The following is a 25,264-nucleotide window of genomic DNA, read 5'->3' as shown; positions in this document are numbered from 1 at the left end:
GCTTTGCAATGATGAAATTCTTCCATCATATTTTTAAACCCAACATAAATCCTTTAGTATGTTAAAATATAATAAAATGTGTGCTTATTTCCAAAGAATGCAAAGCTAAAGTTAAGTGCCAAATGGCAACACAATAATTAAACCAACTTTCCAATCTAGAAATAGAAAAAAATAAACTCAATATTAATACTATTTTTAAATTGAAAACTAAATGTTTAGCTAAGTTAGTTATTCTTTCCCTAGTGGTATTTTGAGCAAGCCCAGTGTTATTTCCCTTTCTACTTCTTTCTACTTGAGTACATCTGTAAACAGGTCTCCAAATCCAAGGAAAGGTCTGATTTCATGAACCCACCCACATAGTTTTGTAAACATTTAGGATCCTACACGTGGTATCACTCAGTTGATAAGTGGAAGCTTGTGCTTTCGCTGTATTCTTGTTACTATGTGGATTTCTCATTTTCCATGTAATACTTCATCTTATATTAGACAAGCAACAAATTCTTCTGACCTGAAAAAATATAACAGATGAAAGAACTTACTAAAATAAAAATACTGGGGCTTGAAAGGCTTCTTTCACATCCCCTGGGATATATCCACAAATGGCAGCATGTGGCACTATTTTTGGGAGGCATCCACATTTCCACATCAGAAGCAGCTTTATACTAGGAAGAGCTATAGGGTAGACAGAAGAAGCATGCATGTAAACAGACTCAGACATAATCTTAGTTAGCTTCTCCTAAGAAAAAATGAATTTTGTTTGTGTGTGACTATCAGCTCTAAAAAACATCAGTGCCCCTTACAAGTGAAAAAAAGAAAAAAAATCTTGTAAGGTTATGAAAGTTTATTTCTAAACTTGAAGCATTCCATTTCAATGTAATTACAACCTAGTACACACATGGCAATATCAGGTATTGCTCTTGGTATTCACTGTTCATCTTACGTTCTGGCAAAACAAAACTCTGTTACAGTGAACTTACTTCTTATGACTGATTTAATTCCCTAGGTATTTTGGATGTGACTTGAGTTTCAGAGCTTAAGTCTGACATCTAAAGCTCCCCAAAGACAAGGTTCTGAATATTTTAATCAAGTGCTTCTTGGACCTGAAGTTGTTGTAGACATAAGAAATATTTATTTTTGGTAGGAATAAGTGAGCACCTACAAGATGTGTAAGAATATGTAACTCATATCATTATTTCCCACTTTTATGCCTGGAAAATCCTCTTTCCCTTACTATGTGTGTTATGGAAAATTCATATTTGAAAGAGTTTAAAGATTTTTGGAAGGTTAATTTTGTTTTGAAACACAGTGATAAATATTTCATCTTGCAGTTTTATTCAAGTATGACTGGAATCACTTAACATCTCCTGATGTAAGATAAAAACGATATGTGGAAGCATCCTATTATCCATGAACAGCTTCATGTCTGGGTAGCGGCAAGTTCTGATATAATTGATTTGTGTCTGGCCTGATGCTACTTGAAGATAAAGGCTCAGCTCCTGTCTGCGCATACCTATTCCCTGCTAGAGCCATCAATCATGTCTTTGCTTCCAGGCTAGCAGAAGTTCAGGAAGTCACCGAATTTGTATTGTTGATTTCAACAACAAGGTACCAAGAAGAGTGGATGCAGATGAAACCAAGCCACTCTATAGGGCAGAAAGTACTAAATATTTTTGAAAGTTTCTACATATGGTATCATTCAGTTATTAGATGCTTTATCTTTTCTTGTCACAATGATAAATTTTCCTTAGTCCTGCGTATTACACAATTGGTTCTATTAGACAAATAAAGAACTCTGCTCAGTATTTCTCCAAGAGGCCACTGGCCAGCTGTACCCCATTGACTAAAGATATACATGAAAAATAAGTTAAAATTAGCTTCATTGAAAAACAAACTCTGATCCTCACTTTATGCCACGTGTTATTCTCAATAAAATGCCTTGTTTGAAAACATTGATGCAAACAGCTCTGACGATGTAGATGCAATTCCATCCTACCTTCCTTCCTTCAGTTTTACTTCGATCACTGGCCGTATTTCTGATTAGAGACTGTATAATGTCCAAAATCTCTTTGAAGATGTTCGATAGTAATTTTGCCAAACACGGTCACAAAGTTAGACGTATTTCACTTTGACTTTATAAGTACGACACGTTATTTTTTTAGACATAAAGAGTCTTAATATGGCATCTGTATTGCATACCTCAGGGTATACAATACTCACTGGTCTGGCTGAAACAACCTAGAGAAGCATGCAGAACTATACAATAATCTAAACTATTGGCAAGAAGCAGTCAAGGTAGAATTGAGGTGACCTCACTGCTCCAGTTTGAGGCAACAGGATTTTAAAAAAGGTCAGGCAGAGGTGAAAATAAATACAGTCTTTAGGAAAAAAATGTACATGTGGAGATGCTTTCTCCCTCAAATTTATTCTGCTGTATGTCATCACTTTCTATTTTATGCATTATATTTTGCATCTCCATTTTCTGTCAAAAATCATAATTCTGAATGTACTGCTCTATGCTGCCAACCAATGACCCAGCAGTGAATGACTTTGCTTGAGCAGTGGTCAGGAACTTGCTGACTCTGTTCACTCTGTGTCTCACGCCCTGGGATGCAGCCAAGTCCCCCAAGGAGACCCAGGTGGCAGTGACAGCTGTGGGTCTAATTGATGAGCAGGAAAGCACTATTACCTGCTGATGGCTCCAGAAGGAACATTATTAATCCTCTCTCTGCCATTCTGCAAGTGACATTGAGGTAAATTCTGGCCCAAACAGCAGGGGTCTGCTTGCTTCCTACTTCTTTTCCCTTCCCCCAGGTTTCCTGTGCTGTCAGAACATTTACTGTCCACGTGTTTAGTGATATCAGACTAATGGAGTTATCAAGCAGACATTGAATCAATACTGGAGCAATGCAGAGAGAAAGGTAAGCAAATCAAAATTTCTTTGAACTACAGGGGGTATTACATTTCATCCTTGATAAGATTGAATGGGAAACTTGAAATGATGAAAGAAACTTTATCCCGTGCACAGTGCAAGGACAGTACTGCCCAGTGATTTCCAACGAAACGCTTTTGCAAGCAATTCTGCTTGGATTCAGTCTGTTCCTAGTCTTTGGGCACTATTTCACGATAATATGACTCATTCCAAATGAAAGTGAGTAACTATTTATTGAAAGATAGTATTTTCAAGTTTATCTTTCATAATTGCACATTTTCATCATATGAATACCTAATATTTGTTTAAATGTGTTTGCAAAATGGCATCACATTGTGTTGGTATGAACCTATAAAGTTTCAAAATAACAACCATGTTTCAGATAATTCATATTCTTCCCAGTGTTACTTTGCATTATATAAGAAACAAAAGAGACACATATAATATTAAATTGATTTAAATATGATGAAATAAAAACTGTGTACCATATCAGATGAATCACTGGGAAAATAAACTTTTAATTCTACCCTCATTGATTAAGTTTCTTTTTTTAATATTTAATTTTAGTTTACTTTAAGTTCCAGGATACAGGTGTTTCCTACATAGGTATATGCGTGCATTACATAGGTGTATGTGTGCATTACATAGTTATATGTGTGCCATGGTGGCTTCCTCCACGATTAACCCATCTTCTAGGTTCCCTGCCTTTGCCCACCACCCTTCGAGAGGCCCCGGTGTGTGTTGTTCCCTTCCCCATGTCCATGTGTTCTCACTTCTCAACTCCCACTTATGAGTGAGAAGATAACGGTATTTGGTTTTCTGTTCCTATGTTAGTTTGCTGAGGATGATGGCTTCCAGCTCCCTCCATGTCACTGCAAAGGACTTGATCTTATTCCTTTTTATTGCTGCACAGTATTCTATGGTTATATGTGTTACATTTTCTTTATTCAGTCTATCATTAATTGTCATTCGGATTGGTTTAATGTCTTTGCTATTGTAAATAGTGCTTCGATAAACATACATATGCATGTGTCTTTATAGTAGAATGATTTATATTCCTTTGGGTATATACCCACTTATGGGATTGCTGGGTCAAATGGTATTTCTGGTTCTAGATCCTTGAGGAATCACCACAGTGTCTTCAACAATGGTTGAACTAATTTACGTTCCCAACAAAAGTGTAAAAGCATTCATATTTCTCCACAGCCTCACCAGCTTCTATTGTTTCTTGAATTTGTAATAATCACCTCTGACTGGTGTGAGATGGTATCTCATTGTGGTTTGATTTGCGTATATCTAATGATCAGTGATGTTGAGCTTTTTTTAATGTTTGTTGGCTGCATAAATGTCTTCTTTTGAGAAGTGTCTGTTCATATATTTGCCCACATTTTGATGGGGTTGTTTGTTTCTTTCTTGTAAATGTGTCTAAGTTCCTTGTTGATTCTGGATATTAGAACTTTGTCAGACGGGTAAATTGCAAAAATTTTCTCCCATTCTGTAGGTTGCCTGTTCACTCTGATGATAGTGTCTTTTGCTGTGCAGATGTGCTTTAGTTTAATTAGGTCTCAAAAGTCAATTTTTGCTTTTGTTGCAATTGATTTTCACATTTTCGTCATGAAATCTTTGCCCATGCCTATGCACTGAATGGTATTGCCTAGGTTTTCTTCTAGGGTTTTTATGTTTTTTTCAGTTTTACATTTAAGTCTTTAATTCATCTTGAGTTAATTTTTGTAGACGATACAAAGAATCCAGTTTCAGTTTTCTGCATATGACAAGCCAGTTTTCCTAGCCCCGTTTATTAAATAGGGAATCCTTTTCCCATTGCTTGTTTTGGTCAGATTTGTAGAAGATCCGATAGTTGCAGACGTGTGGTGTTATTTCTGAGGTCTCTGTTCTGTTCCATTGGTCAATATGTCTGTTTTGGTACCAGTATCATGCTGTTTTGGTTACAGTAGCCCTGTAGTATAGTTTGAAGTCCGTTAGTGTGATACTTCCAGCTTTGTTCAAAGGCTTAGGATTGTCTTGGCTGTACGGGCTCTTTCTTGGTTCCATATGAAATTTAAAGTAGTTTTTTCTAATTCTGTGAAGAATGTCAATGCAGTTTGATGGGAACAGCATTGAATCTATGAATTACTTTGGGCAGTATGGCCATTATCACAATATTGATTCTTCCTATATATGAGTATGGAATGTTTTTTGGTTTGTTTGTGTCCTCTCTTATTTCCTCGAGAAGTGGTTTGTAGTTCTCCTTGAAGAGGTTCTTCATATCCCTTATCAGCTGTATTCCTAGGTGTTTCACTCTCTTTGTAGCAATTGTGAATGGGAGTTCATTTATGATTTGGCTCTTTGCTTATCTATTGTTGGCATATAGGAATGCTTGTGATTCTTGTATATTGATTTTGTGTCCTGAGACTTTGCTGAAGTTGCTTATCAGCTTAAGGAGTTTTTGGGCTGAGACGATAGGGTTTTTAGAATACAGAATCATGTCATCTGCAAACAGCGACAATTTGATTTTCTTTCTTCCTATTTGAATATCCTTTACTTCTTCCTCTTGCTTGATTGCCCTGGCCAGAACTTCCACCACTATGTTGAACAGGAGAAGTGAGAGAGGGCATCCTTGTCTTGTGCCAGTTTTCAAAGGAAATGATTAAGCTTCTCTTAAGAAATCTTAAACTCCTTTGCATTTTGACATAAGGGAAAATGGTCATGAAATTTCCTACTGAATCTATAGAGGAGGCATATGCAGCATCTTAGGAAAAGAGACAGCAACACATACACACTATAATAGATGACAAGTTTCTTGATGGACAAGGTCCTTTATATATTTTACATTCACTTTCTAAATGTATAAGCAAAAAAATAAGGAAAACATTTCAACCTTTGACCCTCATGTCAGTTCAAAATGTTGTAGTGCGATTCAGTACAGTACCTGACAGCATTTTCCAGTGTGTGTTCTGCAAAACAGATACCTAGTGAAAAGCATTCTCTGGTCAAATAAATTCGAATGATGTAGAAGGAACACAGTTAAACAGATGTTTTAGTACTGCACTTTCTGGAAACTTTAAGAACAAACATAGAGATTCATAAATTGGTGGCATGGAGCATATAACATTTCTCAAACTTAATAAAAGGAGCCCTTTGTATCTTTGCATTTTCATTTAAATATTCATAATTTGTGGAAATAATTTTTAAGAATCAACAATGTACCATAAGTCAAATGCATGTGGTAACTAGTGTTGGTCAGCAATTGAAAAAAGAAAAGTCCAGGCTCACGGGCTCGTGCCTATAATCCTACCACTTTGGAAGCCAAGGCAGAAGGATTGCTTAAGGCCAAATGCTTGAGGTTATAGTGAGCTATGTTCATGCCACTACACTCTAGCCTGGATGACAGAAAGACACGTTCTTAAAAAAAAGGGACACAAATTAACAAAGAAAACAAACAAAGAAAACCTGAAAGCACAAATTGGCATGTAAAACTATTTGCCACAAGTGGCACAAGTAACTGAGTATGAGATTTTATTTCCTTTTATGCATAGAGATTCCTAATGACTTTGGTTTTATTTTCAATACACTTAGATTATAAAAGGTAGTAGATAGCACAGAAAAAAAAAAGTAGACAAAATGTATAAGCTGCATAGCTCTTCTGTAAGCAGTTGTTCAGATAATAGTTCTGGGTTTTTTTTTTGTTTGTTTTTTTGTTTTTTTGTTTAACAGAACTATAAGTTGTGCTATATATGTGCTGTGTTGTGATTAGGCAAATTAATGCTAAATGAAATCTGTTGGCCATTCAAGGCTTCCAGAGAGCTTTGCAAAAGTTTTTATTTCCAGGGAATAGAAAATATGAGCACATAGACTTTGGAAGACTTGTGTTTTGAAGTTTATTTTTTCATCAGTCAGATTTCTAAACTTCCCTTAATTTCTTTATATTAAATAAAAAGTCAAAGATTTCTTTAGATGTTTCACAACAAAACATTTAAAAATCTACACACATAATTCAATATGATATCAATTTTGGTGAATGTTAATGCTAGACAATAATATTCATTTTTCAGGGAACAAAGCCATCTAAAAACATTTTACTTCTGACTTAGTAAATATAATTTAAAATGACCAATTCCACATTTCATAACTATTACACAACTAAAGAAACAAAGTGGGTCTGTAATTCTCTCAATATTTTTAAAAAAATGTTTTAAAACATTAAAAGACAGCAAGAGTTTTTGCTGAATTCTGGAAATTAAAAAAAAGAAAAAAACATTCTGGAAATGGACATAGGTCAGACAGGGATTCTGGAAATAAAAAGCCCTATAAATCTCCAAAATCATGAGCAGCTGGTTATATCAGACTCCTGTGAAGTGCAGTGCTCTGGTTCAAGAGTTTCCTTGTCATACAGTCAAAGGACAGAAACATTAAGATTGCAGATGTAGAGTGGTGACACACTGTAATTTCATACAGAACATGAGATGGTTTGGTGACATAAGAATTGCTAGATCATGAGTCCTAGGGGCCATGAAATGGAGTAAAGCTTTATTGCTCTTTGGAGTTCTGACAATGACAAATGCTCTCTCTGATGTTGGGATTATCTTGTCTAACCTTTTGTTTCCTTAGTTTCAGGTTTCAGTTTTTCCTTAGCCATCTTCTAAGTTCACAAATAACTTCCGTTTTTTCATTGTTATTGGAAAGCATTTAAAAACACCCCCTTGTCTTTGCCTCTGGCATCATAAACGTGCATAAGTTATTTTTAAATTTCCAATTTTCTGATACGTGTTTGAATGATGGACTTGATGTGGTCACATGACCTGACTACAAACTTCTATTTAAAAATTAGGAGAAAGAAAAATAATAAAAACCAATGAGAAAGAATTTTATAAGAAAAATTTAGATACAAATATTACAAGTACTAGGTACCAATTAACTAAACAGATTTTTGACAGCAAACTTTTAACAACATGTCAAATTCATAATGTATGCCTTCTCAACCCCAGCACTCACATGCACACAAGCAATCTGTGTTATAAATAGCATTTCTTAAGTTGAAAATGAAGAATTTAAGCAAATTTCAAGAAAATATTTTACAATTTTTTTTTAATTGAAATGTGAAGTATAAACGATTACAAAAAGAAGATTTTTATTGTCTATTGACACTGGACCTAATGACACTTCCCCCCTCCCTATCACTCTATTTTTTGTCATAATCATGCACTGTGAAAACACTACTTCTGGTGAAATTAAGTGGGTAAAATCTTTAATATGAAAGGAGTTACATGGCACACTAATTCAGCAAAATTCAGTGGCATTAACATTCAGTGTTTCTCTAGTACCTGATAAAAAGTGTGTGAAACCATGCATATGCAAACACATTAAGATTTTTACTTATTGCTAAAATTTTCCAGTAAACCAGACTGAATTTGTGTCCTAAAATCATTACTTCTCAGGCCAGGCACAGTGGCTCACGCCTATAAATCCCAACACTTTGGGAAGCCGAGGCAGGCGGATCACGAGTGCAAGAGCTCCAGAGCATCCTGGCCAACATGGTGAAACCTCATCTCTACTAAAAATACAAAAAAATTAGCTGGGTGTGGAGGCTTGCATCTATAGTCCCATCTACTCAGGAGGCTGAGGCAGGAGAATTGCTGAAACCCAGGAGACGGAGGTTGCAGTGAGCTGAGATCACGCCCCTGCACTGCAGCCTGGCACCTGGCAACAGAGTGAGACTCTGTCTCAAAAAAAAAAAAAGAATTACTTCCCAACAGAGTTTCAGGCTGTATTTGACTGTATTATAGTTGCATTTACTTTTGAAAAAATTAAATAATTTAATATTGGTAGATGTCATACAGTTAAACTAGCTTGCCTGGGAGTTCTTCTGTCCTACAAAAAAAGAAAACAATGTAGTCTGTGTACCAAACATAAGTTAAATAGATTGACATAGCAAAGTGGCATAGGCTTGGCTTTAAGGAGGGTAGAGGGTTTAGAAGAATAACTTTTCAGATGTAATATGGATTTTTACATTTGAGTTAATAATGAGAGATTTTTAGAACAAGTGAAAACTATTTGGTACTTTTTTTTTTTTTTTAAGACAGAGTCTTGCTCAGTCACCCAGGTTGGAGTGCAATGACAGTAATCTCGGCTCACTGAAACCTGAACCTCCCGGGTTCAAGCAATTCTCTTGCCTCAGCCACTCAAGTAGCTGAGATTGCAGGCACCAGCCACCAATCCTGGCTAATTTTTTGTATTTTTAGTAGAGAGGGGGTTTTGCTATGTTGGCCAGGCAGATCTCGAACTCCTAACCTCAGGTGGTCCACCCACCTCGGCCTCCCAAAAATCTAGAATTACAGACTTGAGCCACCATGCCCGGTCTATATGGTACTTTATTTCAAACCTCATTCCTTTTGTAATGTCAGACAACTAGCATTGTGTTTGGTACATGAGTGTTTAATAACTATTACAATTCAAAAAAGTGGATTACAACTAAAACTTCCATAGTATTGCTGATCATTGTTTTAGACCTTGAGGTAGCCACTAAACAACAAAAGAACAAAAGAACAAATATCTTTCACTGTCAATGAGTTTATAATATTAAAAGTATTTCAGCTTTCTGAGAAAATATATCAGTGCATCTAAATTTAGACAGAACTAGTTTTAAATATCTGTTGTCACTTAGCAGTGTCATTAGCCAAATGTCTGATCTTTTACATTTCACATCTATAAAATGAAGATAATGAGAGTTAGGGTTGTTACCCCTCAAGTTCTTAGTTAAAAGGCATCTTCCACATTTCAAAATACTAATTGAAACAGCTTTCTTTGTACAAAGTTGAGAAATATGAAAAAAGGGTAACAAAACTACATTTGCTATAAATCTTTAATGATTTATACATTATTTATTATTGTATTTTCATGAAATTTCTAGAAAATGGAAATTACAGAGATTAAAAGCAGATCAGTGATTGTCTGGGGTTGGAATGTGGAGTGAGGGACTGCAAAAGGCCACAAGGCAACATTCTGGGGTGAGGAACGTGTTTTAAAACTAGACTGTGCTGATGCTGGCATGATTTTAAAATTTACCGAAAATCATCACATTATACACTTAAAATGGGTAAATTTATGGTATGCAAACACCACTTCAACGCTTTTTTAATAAGCAAGTCACAGTACAGAATGATATTTATATTTGGAAATATTAACATGTTTACATCATTAAGTGTGTCTATTTTTTATGTACCCTATTTATGAAATTTACACCTTTAAATACAAAGTCAGTCATTCTTGTGTCTATACCTGCCTCTGACAGTCTCAATTTCAACAACAAGTAAGCATCTTCACCAGAGCAGGGGTATCTTGTTCGTTTTCGTACCTTCAGTGCATCATGATAACTTCGGTGCATCAATAGTTTTTTGACAATATTTCTGATGAACAAACATTATGCGCTATGAAGAATAAATCTAAATATTAGAAAGAGTAAATACATATCAGCAAATAGAATTCATGGATCAATATGTTTTCACAGAGGCTGTCTAAATGTATTCTTTTCTACAATTTGGAATTACTTGGAAACAGATGTCCACTGCATTTAGCAATAAACAGGATTAGTAACAATTTATCTATGAGTAAAACATACAGAAGAAAGTCTATAATGTAGATTACAATAGCTTAGACTTTTTCATAATTTAGAGATTTTTTAAAGAAAGTCAACATTAGCATCAACAAAGAGAGCCTTAAATTATAAAGTAATCAATGACATAGATTTGATTAAATAATTGTGCATATTGTATATCTGTTCACTAGTGTTTAAGAGTTTCAGTGATTATATTTCCTATATATTTAGAGTACTACTATATTCATATAAAAGTTATTAAAATTGATTTTAAATACTTTGTAATAAATATGAATCAATCTGTACAATAGGAATAATTAGTAGAATTCCAGTATAGAGTTAGCAACATTTTGGTTTGATAACTTATGAAAAATGTGGATATTTTGTATCACAAAACATTACTGAAGAATATTTTTCAGGAGTCAAGTCTAATCATATTATTCAAAATAAACAGAAAAGTAACACATGTACATTAGGGAATCAAAATTATACTCAAAACAAGAAATTGGAAGGAAAAGCGAATTATGTTTAGAAATTGCAATCAATCTTTAGAGTTGTAAATATGCAATGTTGGAATATTATAAGACCTGCTAAACACAAGGTGATGGCCAGTAAATATTCATAGAAAAAAAAAAAAGCTAAAGAGAATGAGGAAAGAAGAAAAGCAAGAAAGTTGAAATGGGAGACAAAAACACAAAATATAGGCTTGTTCATGTGTTTTTTTAAGGAACGAAAACAGTAGAATCCCCAGAAAAACTATGTATGGCCAACTTCATGATGCAAAACATGCTGTTAACTGTACCGTTAATGATGCAAGCATCCCCTGAAGGCAAATGTAGAGGCTGAGACAGATGTCCTTAATCATGGGAGTTCATACAAAAACATGCTCCATATGGTTTTAGGACACAAGATGTATGGTTCAGCTGGCCCAAGAACAAGAGGAACACACAGCTAGCTGTGGAGAAGAGGAAGAAATTCCAGAGCAGCATCATGTTGACAACAGCGTTGATACTATACCAGCTAATGAGAGCATAACAACTAACAATGGCTCCTCTCTACGTACAGAATTGACCTTTTTATTTTTAAGTAGTGTTTTGTAGCAACATAAAGCTCAGTCGCGTTCACATGCAAAACTAAAGTGAAGAAGAGTCTTTATCAAACCTCCTTATTAGATGCATTTGTTCATATCTTTATTAAAAATAGAAAAAAATGTTAAATTTTGACTTAGAGCTAAAAAGAGAAATTATATCCAGCCATTTAGGAAATGGTTTGTTTTCTGCACATGTAAAGTATCAAATCAATGTGCTCTAGTTCTGTTACAAGATGAACTCGAGATCTGCATCTAGTATTTTAATCTAATGTTTCCTGAGGTAAGTAGTTACTGTTAGAAAAACCAATAAAAGTGCCTCTTGCCCACAATTTAATAAGGAGTTCTCCACCATGGGGAAGGAAATACAATCACAAAGCTGCATGAAGCTCAAACCCCACGTAAGAGACATACTTTCTTCTCTAACAACCACACTGAATTGCATAACTAGACAACTTTTTTCCATGCACTGAACTGTGTAGGATCAAAAATTATTTTAATCAGAATACAAATTTGCTGAGATTGCCTTGGAGCCTCACATTTCTTCTTTTACTTGATAGAAAACTGGAACATGTTCAGTCATTTCAAACTAAATCTAATAATTTATGTCTTACACAAAAAACTAAATCTAATAACTTATGTCATACTTATGGACTGGACATTTATGAGGCTTAATATCTACTAATTTGAAGCAATGTTTCTAGCTCTCTAAATGTATGTGGTTTGCTGTAAACTAGGAATATGCAGCTTATCATTTAAAACCAGGAAATGAAAACTAAGTGTGTGTTACTTAAATTGAGACCAAAATATCACTTTCATAGAAAGTAAAATTATTCCCTTTCCCCAAAGGAAGCTTTCTAATTTCTATAACTTTTATTATTGCATACCTCAAATGTCAAAAACAAAAGTCATTTTATTTTATTTATGTATTTATTTTTGCATTATACTTTAGTTCTGGGTTACATGTGCAGAGCGTAAAGATTTGTTACATAAGCATACACGTGCCATGGTGGTGATTTGCTGCATCCATCGCCCTGTCATCTACATTAGATATTTCTCCTAATGCTCTCCCTCCCCAATACCCCCATCCTCTACTATTCCTCCCCTAGGCCCCCAAACCCCAGGCCCCAGTGTGTGATGTTCCACTCCTGGTGTCTGTGTGTTCTCATTGCTCAACACCCACTTATGAGTGAGAACATGTGGTGTTTGGTTTTCTGTTTTTGTGTCAGTTTGCTGAAAATGATGGTTTCCAGTTTCATCTGTGTCCCTGCAAAGTATATGAACTCATCCTTTTTTATGGCTGCATAGTATTCTATGGTGCCTATAGGCCACATTTTCTTTATCCAATCTATCATTGATGGGCATTTGAATTGGTTCTGTGTGTTTGTTATTGTGAATAGTGTTGCAATAAACATATGTGTACATGTGTTTTTATAATAGAATGATTTATATTCCTTTTGGTATGTATCCAGTAATGGGATTGCTGGGTCAAATGGTATTTCTATTTCTAGATCCTTGAGGAATTGCCACACTGTCTTCCACATTGGTTGGATTAATTTACACTCCCACCAACAGTGTAAAAGTGTTCCTATTTCGCCACATCCTCTCCAGCATATGTAGTCTTCTAATTTTTTAATGATCGCCATTCTAACTTGTGTGAGGTGGTATCTCAGTGTGGCTTTGATTTGCATTTCTCTTATGACCAGTGATGATGAGCTCTTTTTCATATGTTTGTTGGCTGCATAAATGTCTTCTTTTGAAAAGTGTTCGTTCATATCCTTTGCCCACTTTGGGCAGTGTGGCCATTTTCACGATATTGATTCTTCCTAACCCTGAGCATGGGATGTTTTTCCATCTGTTTGTGTCCTCTCTTATTTCCTTGAGCAGTAGTTTGTAGTTCTTCTTGACGAGGTCCTTTGCATCCCTTGTTAGTTGTATTCCTAGGTATTTTATTCTTTGTAGCAATTGTGAATGGGAGTTCACTCATGATTTGGGTCTCTGTTTGTCTATTATTAGTGTATAATAATGTCTGCAATTTTTGCAAACTGATGTTGTATTCTGAGACTTTGTTGAAGTTGCTTATCATCTTAAGGAGATTTTGGGCTGAGACAATATTCAAAAGCTAGCAGAACACAAGCAATACCTAAGATCAGAGCAGAACTGAAGGAAATATAGACAGAAAAAACCCTTCAAAAATCAATAAATCCAGGAGCTGATTTTTTTGAAAAGATCAACAAAATAGATAGACCGATAGCCAGACTAATATAAAAGAAAAGAGAGAAGATTCAACTAGATGCAATAAAAAATGATAAAGGGGATCTCACCATTAATCCCACAGAAATACAAACGACCATGAGAGATTACTACAAACACCTCTATGAAGATTAACCAGTGAATCTAGAAGAAATAGATAAATTTCTGGACACTTACACCCTCCCAAGACTAAACCAGGAAGAAGTTGAGTTCCTGAAGACCAGTAACAAGGTCTGAAGTTGAGGTAGCAATTAATAGCCTATCAACCAAAAAAAGTCCAGGACCAGATGGGTTCACAACTGAATTCTATCAGAGGTACAAAGAGTTGCTGTACCATTCCTTTTGAAACTATTCCAAACAATACAAAAAGAGGGAATCCTCTCAACTCATTTTATGAGACCAGCATCATCCTGATACCAAAACCTGGCAGAGACGCAACCAAAAAAAAAGAAAATTTCAGGCCAATATCTATCATGAATATTGATGTAAAAATCTTCAATAAAATAATGGCAAACCGAGTCCAGCAGCACAGCAAAAAGCTTATCCATCACGATCAGGTTGGCTTCATCCCAGAGATGCAAGACTGATTCAACATCCACAAATCTATAAAGGTAATCCATCATATGAACAGAACCAAAGAAATAACCGCATTATTATCTCAATAAATACAGAGTCGGTCTTCGACAAAATTCAACACCCCTTCCTGCTAAAAACTCTCAATACACTAGGCATTGATGGATTGTATCTCAAAATAATGAAAGCTATTTATGACAAACCCACAGCCAATATCATAATGAATGGTCAAAAACTGGAAACATTCCCTTTGAAAACTGGCATAAGACAAGGATGCCCTCTCTTACCAATCCTATTCAACACAGTATTGGAAGTTCTGGCTAGGGTCATCAGGCAAGAGAAAGAAATAAACGGTATTTGAATAGGAAAAGAGGATGTCAAATTGTCCCTGTTTGCAGATGGCATGAATGTATATTTATAAAAGTCATTTTATTCACCATGGTAAATAAGAGAAGTCCTGCTCTGCATTTTGAAAACAATTATTGAGAAGTTTATGTTAAAATTTTCTGTAATTTTGACTTTTCAAAGTTGACCTTTTGAGCTCATTTGGTTCAGAGTACAATTTTGATAAAAGTAAACCCTAAAACCAGGCTTTCACTTGATCAAGGTAAATAAATAAAGAAAGGATATAGCACTACTTAAATAGATAAACTAAGGAAAACACTTTACCCATAATAGTTTATCTTTCCAGCTCTATTAGCTTTATATAATGATTATTGTTTACATAGTGAAAAAACTGAGTCTTTAGAGTTCAGCCAGCATTGAATTCAACTAACAAAAACAGCTAGGGGTCTTCAACTGAGATTTGTAGAATTCTAAATCCTGATTTCTTTCCACCATGACTTTTTAACAAGCATATCAACAAGAACTCAGCAATATCTAATATTTGCTGATACAGATATTTATTTACTTATCTATTAAAAATGTCACTTTTTAAAACCCTGTGGTGTTTAAAACATCTGGATGTATACAAATAACAATTATTTTAGTCAAATTTTCAAGGGCATACAGTATCATGTCTAAGGGTGTCCCTCAGAATCTTTCAGAATGTAAAGACCAAAAACTATATAGTTCACTTAGTGACTATGGGTTTGTTTAATGATGCATGGATTGTGGGAACAACAAATCTTAGCATCTGAACGATTGGAAGGATCACAAAGAACTAGAATTTTTTCAGGCTTCGATAGTAACTTTAATATCCATCCTTCCTACAGTCTTTACCTCCCTATTTCACCAATATGCTTGAAACCTAGAATCATCCTGACACAGAGGATTCTAGAGGATGATCAAAACAAGCAAACAAACAACAACAAAAAAACCCCACAGTACCTGTTGCCTCTGAATAAATGCATGGGATTTTTGGCTCATGTTAATAATGGTAGGAACTTTGCTAACTTCATGTTTTTGTTTCTCTTTTCTCAGTTGTTCAGTGATCTATAACCAAATAAACCAATCACAGGTGTCAGCATATATTACAACAGTGACTTTTACAAACCTGAAAACTGTTGATGTCTTTATTACCACGTAAATGTATAAAAAATACAAGAAGCAAATTAGGATGAGGTTTTTTTTAAGAGTGCAAAGAACACAAGTGCTTAAAACTCCTTTTATGTACTGCATAATTCTGAATTACCACAACCAAGCAAGAAGGTCCTGAACAGTTTCCGATTAACTCTTTAAACTCCGGACAAGCCAGTTCAAAAAGCCCTGCTAAGTAGCATGGATAAAGTCTAGGTTTTTATTTTGTTTTATATAGCACTGTCATTTTCAAATTGTAATAGATTTATAATAGTAAATATCACATAATACAGATTGTTAGAACTGAAAGAACATAAAAAATATCTAGACCGATTATCATTTGCCACAGGTAAAATGAGAATCATTTGTTCACATAAACATTTTAAGAGTTTGCATGTCTTCTGAGGTTGCAAGTGTTTATTGTAATACCTTGAGCACATATTAAGAAAATTATACAAAATAATTCAAAAACCTTATAAATAAAACAAAAATGTAATTCTAAAATAAAATTTGGTCAAGGAAGCCACAGAAAGGTAACAAAAGAGTAAGAACATAATTTGAAACAGAAAAGAAAAGCAGCAAATAGTAAATTAGCAGACTTAGCCATAATATAATTACTTGACAAATAAATGGATTAAATACCTCAATTAAAAGACAAAGGTGGACAGAATGAATAAAAACTGTACCCAACTATATTGAATCTACAAAACCTCACTTCAAAAATAATAATACAAGTATGTTAAGAATAAAACGATGGATGAAAATATATTATGGAAACATTAATTTTAAAAAGTAGGGTATTTGGTTAATTTTTGTTGGCATACTATATTTTACATAGGAAGTAAAATTGCCTTACCTCTGAAGTAATACAATATATCATGACATATATTACATGTAAATATACACTATACATATATAATTGAATAATGTATAAAGTAGACTTAAAAGCAAAGAAAATAGGTGGGGACAAAGAAAGGTATTACATAGTAATGACAGGATTATCTACCAAGAGACATCATGGTCCTAAATGTGTATATGAAAAAAAAAACAAAAACAACAACAACAACAAAAAAAAACCAGAACTTTTCAATACACAGCAAAATTGGATGGCGCTGAAAGAAGAAATGGGCCAATTTACAACTGTGGTTGGTAACTTCAAATTCTCACTACTAGCAATAAATAGAAGTATTAGATAAAAAGTGTGCGAAGATATAGGAGAACTGAAAAACACTATCAACCAATAAGATTCAGCTGACGCTGGTAAAACATTCCACTCCATAACAGCATAATATGCAGTCTATTTAATTGTCCGCCAAGTATTCACCAAGACAGACCACATGTTGGCTCATTACACAAACATCGATAGATTTAAAATAATCTAAATCATACAGAACATATTATTTAATTTAAGTAGAAACATTTGAAATCAATGATAGGCAAGAAAAAATCTTTAAACAATTGAAAATTAAAAACATACTTTTAAATAATCAGTGGATAAAAAAGGAAGCTCAAAGAGAATAACGTATACATAGAACTGAAAGAAAATTAAAACAAACATATCAATATGAATGAGATGTAGCTAAAATAGTTATAAAAGAAAAATCATAGTACTATATTATTTTAGAAAAGAGAAAGTACTTTAAATAAACAATCTAAGCTCCTTAAGAAACTAGAGAAAAAAGAGAAAACAATAATCCAAAGCAAGCAAAAGAAAAGAAATGATAAACAACACATATAAACAAAAACAAACAGAAAAACTAGGAAAATACATGAAACAAAAATGTTATTTCAAAAAAATTAATAAACGTGTTAAAAATCTAGAAAATAGTCATGACAATTATCATAAATATTGATAATGAAACATGTGGTGTTATTTCATAATGATTAGAGCAAAGGAATATCACAAAGTATTTTTATACTCATACATTTGAAAATTCTTTTAAATTGAGAAATTTCTCAAAAACTACAAATTACAAAAATGAATCAACTTTAAATAAACTAAATAGTTGTGTAGTTATTAAATATATTTTATAATTAAAAATCTCTTGAGAGAGAAATCTCCAGGCCTATATAATTTTACTGGATAATTCTCTAACACTTAAAAAAGAATTAGCACAATGTTATACACTCTCTTTCAGAAAATAAAAAAAAAGAATGTCCTCCAACTTTTTTTATGAGGCCAGTATTATCCTGATATCAAAGCTCAACAAAGAAAGCAAAGAAAAATTAAAGAAGTAAAAGAAAGGCAAACACTACACCTATATGTGTCTCATAAAGTTTAATGCATTTGCTCTACAAAATCACAGGAAATGGAATCATACACCACTAGCAATAAATATTTTGCCCCAGGTATGCAAGACAAGTTTCATATTCAAAAATCAAGCAGTATAATCATCAAATCAAAAAGAAAAAGTAGTGATCATTCCAATTGAGGCAGAAAAAATAAATTGAAAAAGTACTCCTTCGTGAAAAAAATACCCTCAGAAAAATAGAAATAGAGGGAAACATCTAGCTTGATGAAGAATATCTACAAAAAAATTTCAGCTAACATCAAACGTAATGTGAAAGATTGCTTTTGTCCTAAGATTGGAAACAGTGGAAAGATGTCTCCTCATAACTCTTATTTGGCATAGTACTAGGAATTCTAGCCCCAGCAATAAAGCAAGAAAATGAAATAAAAGCACATACAGGTTGAAGGGAAAAAAATATAAATTTCACCATTTTGGGATGGCATGCTTGTCTACATAGAAAAAAGTCCCCCAAAAATCTACAAAATATAAAACTTAAAACTAACATATGAATAAAACTAGGTAGTAGAGTATACAATCAAAACAATGAGAATAAATCACATTTCCAGATATCAATAATTAACATGTAGAAACTGAAATTAAAAATATAATATTAGGGCCAGGAGTAGTGGCTCTCACCTGTAATCCCAGCAATTTGGAAGGCCTGGGCTGGTGGATTATTTAAGGCCAGGAGTTCCAGACCAGCCTAGCCAACATGGTATAATCCCATCTCTCCAAAAAATACAAAAATTACCTGGACTATAGTGGTGCATGCCTGTAGTCCCGGATACTCAGGAGCCTCTCCTGCCAGGAGGCTGAGGCAGGAGAATTGCTTGAGCGGGGCAGACAGAGGTTTTGGTGAGCCGAGATCATGCCACTGCACTCCAGTCTGGGTGACAGAGTGAGACCCTGTCTCAAAAAAAAAAACAAAAAAAAACCACACACACATCTAATATTAGTTATAATTCTGCAAAAGGTAATGAAGTACTTAAGTATAAATCAAACAAAACTTTTGCAAGATCTTTATGCTAAAAATTACAAAATGCCAATGAAAGACTTCAGAGAAAACCTAGATAAATGATGAGGCATACCATATGTATGGATTGAAAAACTCAACATTGTAAAGGTGTTAGTTCTACCCAAATTATATATAGGTTTAATAGGAGGCCTATCAAATGTGGATATTTTTTATAAAATATTCATATAAGCTATGATTTTAATTTGAGAAGAATCTTTTGATTGTTTAATGCCTAACTGTCCCAAATTTTCTATGCCGTGTAGTCATTCCTAACCAAAGGAGGATGAGGGTGAGGGAGTTGATATTTTCTCTCCTAAATAAATCTTAAATGTTGACATTAAAATTTGAGGGTAAATCCTTTAATAAGTTTATATTAAATTTATTTATTGCTCTTAACAACAAAGATTAAAAGAAGTGTTTTAGAGGAAAAAATTCTCTATGGGTCTCTCATGTTTCTGCATATCTTTCAAGCAGAGGCACTAACTGCCCTCTTTTCTACATTATCTTTTCAAAGGTATTTGTATAGTAAATAACCTTGGAATAAAGACATAGTACTTCCCTTTGCAGCAAACGGTAGGTTTTTTAACTCTCTGATATGATAAAGACATTTCCTTCTGAGGCAGTTGTTAGGCAGGTTTGCTTTAAGCCGATTACATGAGTTTCCAGTTCTTCAATACATCTCATTGCATATGCAGGCAAGACTTGGCCCTCTTTGCATAACTTTGTAGAAATTGGGCCTTGCAGGAGAATTGCCTGAACCCAGGAGGCGGAGGTTGCGGTGAGCCGAGATCGTGCCATTGCACTTTAGCCTGGGTAACAAGAGCGAAACTCTGTCTCAAAAAAAAAAAAAAAAAGAAATTGGGCCTTGGATAATTCGTGTATGAAAATGGTGACACTGGATACTGCTACTGCTGGGAGTAACAAATTGTTCTTTGTCTCTGACCCAAAAACCTCATGACATCTGCCAATATCCAGGAAAATATGGCAGGCAAAATTGTTGGCTTGTAAATAGGGTAAAATCTCACACCCTTTTTCTTTCTCCTCCCCTCCATTCAGTTGCCTCTACTTCGAACCAACCACCACATTGTGAAGCCACGTGTGAGCTTAGCTGGATCCTTGATGAGAGCCAACACCAATAACCAGATATGCAAGCACATGAATATTCAGAAGAATCCAATGCCAGAGTTTGAGTCTTCCATTTGAGATTTAGGCAACACAGAACAGAGATAAGCTTTCCCATGTATGAATTCCTGACCTGCAAAAACCATGAAATAAGTGGCTTTTGTTGTTTTAAGTCACTGAGTGATATTATGCAACCATAGTGTCTCATGTTATGCAATTACAGCTATCTTAAAAGAGAAAGATTCATTTTTTAGTCTTATCCCTGGCTTTGGCATTTATTAATTCTTTGAATTTTAGTAAGCCATGTAATAAATAAATATCTGTGTATATATAAATAAATATGTTTATATGTATATCTAAATATACATGTATATGTATTTATAAATATATATAAATATATTTATATATGTATTCATAAGTATATATGAGTATATGTACATATGTATTCACATATATGTATATAATCCATTTAATAAATAAATATGTGTGTATATATGTATGTAAATATATCTATTTTCCTTTCCCCAGAGCAGGAAAGTGTAAAGTAGGACTCCTTTGTTACCCATAGTGATTTTTCATTGTAAATGCGTATCATTCAACAATTATGGGTTTATTCTGTGTGCCAGGCCCTGAACCTGTCTATGTATTAGATTAGACTTGCCTCTACACAGCTTTCTGTTTGAGAGAAACATTAATCTAAGTGGAAAGCAATTGTATATTGCACAGAATCCATGCTGCAATTGTTGAAATAGGTAATATTGCTCATTTGTCCTCCAACAATACATTTAATATTCATTTAACAAAAGCTAATTTTATGCCTACTGACCTGTTGTGTACTAAGTATGCTGTTAAGCACTTGATAAATGAACCATTACATTAGGCTAAAAATGAATGTCATGCCACAGCCCTTAATGCTCAAATGATACCTCATGCTGAACCCATTAAACCAAGAAAAAGAATCTATTGCAAAAAATGCCTTTAAAAATTTGAAAATAACATATTAATCTATTTGATTCTTCAGGCATGTACTAAGCTTTCATGTGTTCAAACTTAATTTATTAAGCTAAGATATTGTTATGTTTTCAATGTTCTAACCTCCATAGAGTATGTTATGTGTGTGTGTGTATATATATATATATATATATGTGTGTGTGTGTGTGTGTGTATGTGTTTGTGTACTTGTGTGTGTATAAAATCTCTAGAGTCAGAAACACGAAATTGAGTATTAAGGGCTCTCTAGACCAAGATAAATAATAATATTGGCAAATTGAGCATTCTCTGAAGGATTGTATCCAAATGAATTTTGACTAGAGTCTTTTTCAGTTTTTGCATTGCTGAGCTGCTGATATGAAATATCTATTTATTATAAAAGCATACCTATGGCAGTTATATTCAGATAGTGTTATCTGTAACAATTTGTACTGGCTTCTTCCCAAGGCTTTCAATTTGCCATGTATGAGAATAAATCAGAACCATATGAAAGTCAATAAGTTCTTGATAGTACATGACATTCTGTATTCGCTCATCCTTGATTTTAGCAACATTCCAAGTTTTTGGCTTCCATCATTGAGGGTGATAGGCTTCAAAAATATAAAGGTTTTTTCTTGGCTTCAGATGAGCATCCTAAATTTAACATACTTCCATAAATCATTGGTGTGGAAAACTGTCAGAAAATAGCACAAGAATCCTACTTTTTCTTTGTGGTATTTGGTGTTTCCAAATTAGATTAGTTGTTGAATGTTCAAGGGAACATGTTTGCTTGAAGGGTTCACCATATGTCAAGCAAATTTTATGCTATTGAAATGGAGTTCTCAGAAATGAGACCAAGGATAACTGCCTGTTTCTTCCTCCAAAGGATTCTGCAGAACCCTGTCTTTACGAGCAGAGTTATTGAATTACAGTATGCACATTGAAAAGTGGAAAACAGAGACTACCCAAGATCTTAATTCCAGAATATATTTTATAATTATTCTTCAGATTTTAGCCTGAAGTTGTGACATTTTACTGAGAGTTAAGAAGGTGTAATAGTTCAGAACAAGAGCTCTGGAGCTGATTTTGGCTTCAGTTCTACTTGATAGCTGTATGATTTTGTGTGATTATCAGCTACGCTAAGGTTCAACTTATAAAGTGGATAACAATATACTTATTTCATAAAGCTCATAGAAAAATTATATCAAATAATTTATGTTAAGGGCTTTGTACATAGTAAAAGTTCAGTGAACATTAATTATAATTATTTAGAAAAGTTAAAATTTATGTGTGTGTATATACATGTAATATGCATATCAAGCATCTTATTTTCTTTTATTTCTTATTACTATTACTAGCACCACTTTATTTCTAACTAAAGTGGAAAATTATCTTTCTTCAAAGAGGAAAGTTGATAGCCCACCTTGTTGGAACATGTGATCCAATTATGACTATTCTTCATGAACATATAACAAAGTTTTCCCAGAGAATTTAAGGGTGATGACTTCTACAAATCTCCAAACTCTTCATTTTATGGCGCATTTAACTCTACCACTTATTTTCCCAAATTGTATCTAGAGCCTGTGTGTCAACAGAATGTGCATCCCAGATGCCTCATAAGAAGGGTAGATTTTAGTAGGCATGTTGATGTTATTTGTACATAGTGAGAAAATAGAAAGGATCAGAAAAGCTTTGGCATTTACCTTGTTAAATTTTTATAGCTAAGCTCTGGTTCAAGGGTCTACTTAAACAACTTAACTGCACTAAGAAAAATGGGAGCATTGAGACCAATGAAACGAGTCCACAAAATTCTATGAAAATGAACCAGTTCTAGCAGAGATCAGTATATTCAATGATCCAAGATATACAAGTAGAACGTTAACTAGCTTTATTGACCTGAAGGAAATTTACACTTTTTCCTATGGGGAAAAAAATAATCAGATACATCGCCATTTATGATGCGATCAAACATTGTATTGATTTATTAATTTGGCTCAAAAATAGTTTTTTGTTTATTATATACCAGTGCAGCAACAGTGGTTTTCAAGCCACAGTTCAAGGTGTCCTCAGCTAGAAGTAAGAATAGGGCATAAAGAATAGGCAATTTTGATTAAGATGGTGTGTGTCAGTAGGAAGTACAGGGTTCTACTGATGCAAAAGAAAAGGTGACCTAACCCAGTGTTAGGGATATAAGAAGACTTGAAGAATGAGTAGAAATTGGCTAAGTGATTCTGGACAGAGGATCAAAAAGGTCAAAGGCTATGATGCATTAAAAAAGTGTGGCATACTCAGAGGACTACAAGTGGGTCAGCGCAGTTGTAAGGAGAGTGTAAGGAGGTAGTAGGCCAACCAGAAAATAAAGAGAGAAGCAGGGTTTCATTCAAGATAGATCTCATGTGCCAATACCAGAGAGTAGCCTGTATTTTAGAAATAAAAAGTTGGCCGCTGCAGACAAAGTTCAGTGTGTGTGTGTGTTCATAATTAAGTAGATTATCATATGTTAAATATATAGAAAATTTTCACGAAGACTCAGATTAAGGATTCTCTTGAAAAATAAAGAATTGATAAATACATCTACTAGGTACCCACGAAATTAAAAAAAAAAAAAACATAGTTTTCTTTTTTTTTCCCATTTATTTTATTGCATTTTAGGTTTTGGGGTACATGTGAAGAACATGCAAAATTGTTGCATAGGAACACACGTGGCAGTGTGATTTGCTGCCTTCCTCCCCATCACCTACATCTGGCATTTCTCCCCTTGCTATCTCTCCCCAGCTCCCCACCCCCCACCCTCCCTCCCCTATTTCCCCCCCAACTGACCCCAGTGTGTAGTGCTCCCCTCCCTGTGTCCATGTGTAAACCTTGAAAAAACAGAAAAAGAAAAACCAGAAGTTCACACTGGATTGGTATTGCCTTAAACCTGAGAAGTTTGCTTTTAGTGGAAGAAAAGGCACTTTTATGGGTCACCATACTCTTCACTTACTGTACTCGTTTATACAACCCACCAGGCCCCTGGGCATTTGAGTCTGCAAGCCTCCTGAGGAGGAACTACAACATTAACTTTGCTATATTAGTCTGGCTGCATATTGAAGAGGAGGTTGAAGATATCAAGACTGGAATTAGGGGCACAGTTTAGGAAATTCCTTCAAAGTGATGAGGGTCAAACAGAGATTCTGCTGGGCAATAGAGAAAAGTGTCGGGAGTGAGCATTCCATTGTTAGGGGATCAGTTAGACAACAAAGAAAAGGTAGAGGGAAGAATAAAGGATAATATTTTAGTTTTCCAGGTAATTCAACTTGAGACTCATGTAAGTTTAAGATAGTCAAGAATCAGACACAGAAAGAATTAAACCTGCAAATAAGTTGTGCTAGAAATGCCTGGGAAGCATTGGAACAGGGTTTAAAAGAAAGTGCAAGGAGCTTTCAGACAGAAATACAGGTCTGACACCTATAAAAGGAGAGAGTGAAGGAAGGAAAATCGAATAGTATGGAGCTCAGACTGCACTGTAAATCTGAACAAGCTTCATTGAGGATGATTAGAACATCAGACACAAGATTGCTTGTTAAAGGGATTTACCACTTGAGAAGAAATGGTCTGGCCCTAGTAATTCCATCATATTCAGTCCCTGACTGACCAAGGTAGAGCATGGCCTGCTAAAATATACTGGGAATTTTGAAAATATAGCAGCTCACGGTTGTCAGCTAACTGCTTTCTTGCAATAAGTTCTCTTGAAAGGAGACCTGAGCAGTGTACTCATATAGCTGACAGGTGTCATTAGTAGAAGGATCAGATTTATGTAATAAAAGAATTAAAAATGATTGCCTATAGAAAAAAAGAAATTGGTACAGTTAGAAAGAAACTGATGTTTCTCTAATAAGGTTTTTAGAACAATCTGCCTTTGACATATTATTTACGT

The sequence above is a fragment of the Sapajus apella genome, unplaced genomic scaffold (assembly GCF_009761245.1).
Source record: "Sapajus apella isolate SASKATOON/1434 unplaced genomic scaffold, GSC_monkey_1.0 scaffold8, whole genome shotgun sequence".
Lineage (NCBI taxonomy): Eukaryota > Metazoa > Chordata > Mammalia > Primates > Cebidae > Sapajus > Sapajus apella.
Note: the sequence above shows the minus strand (reverse complement) of the source record.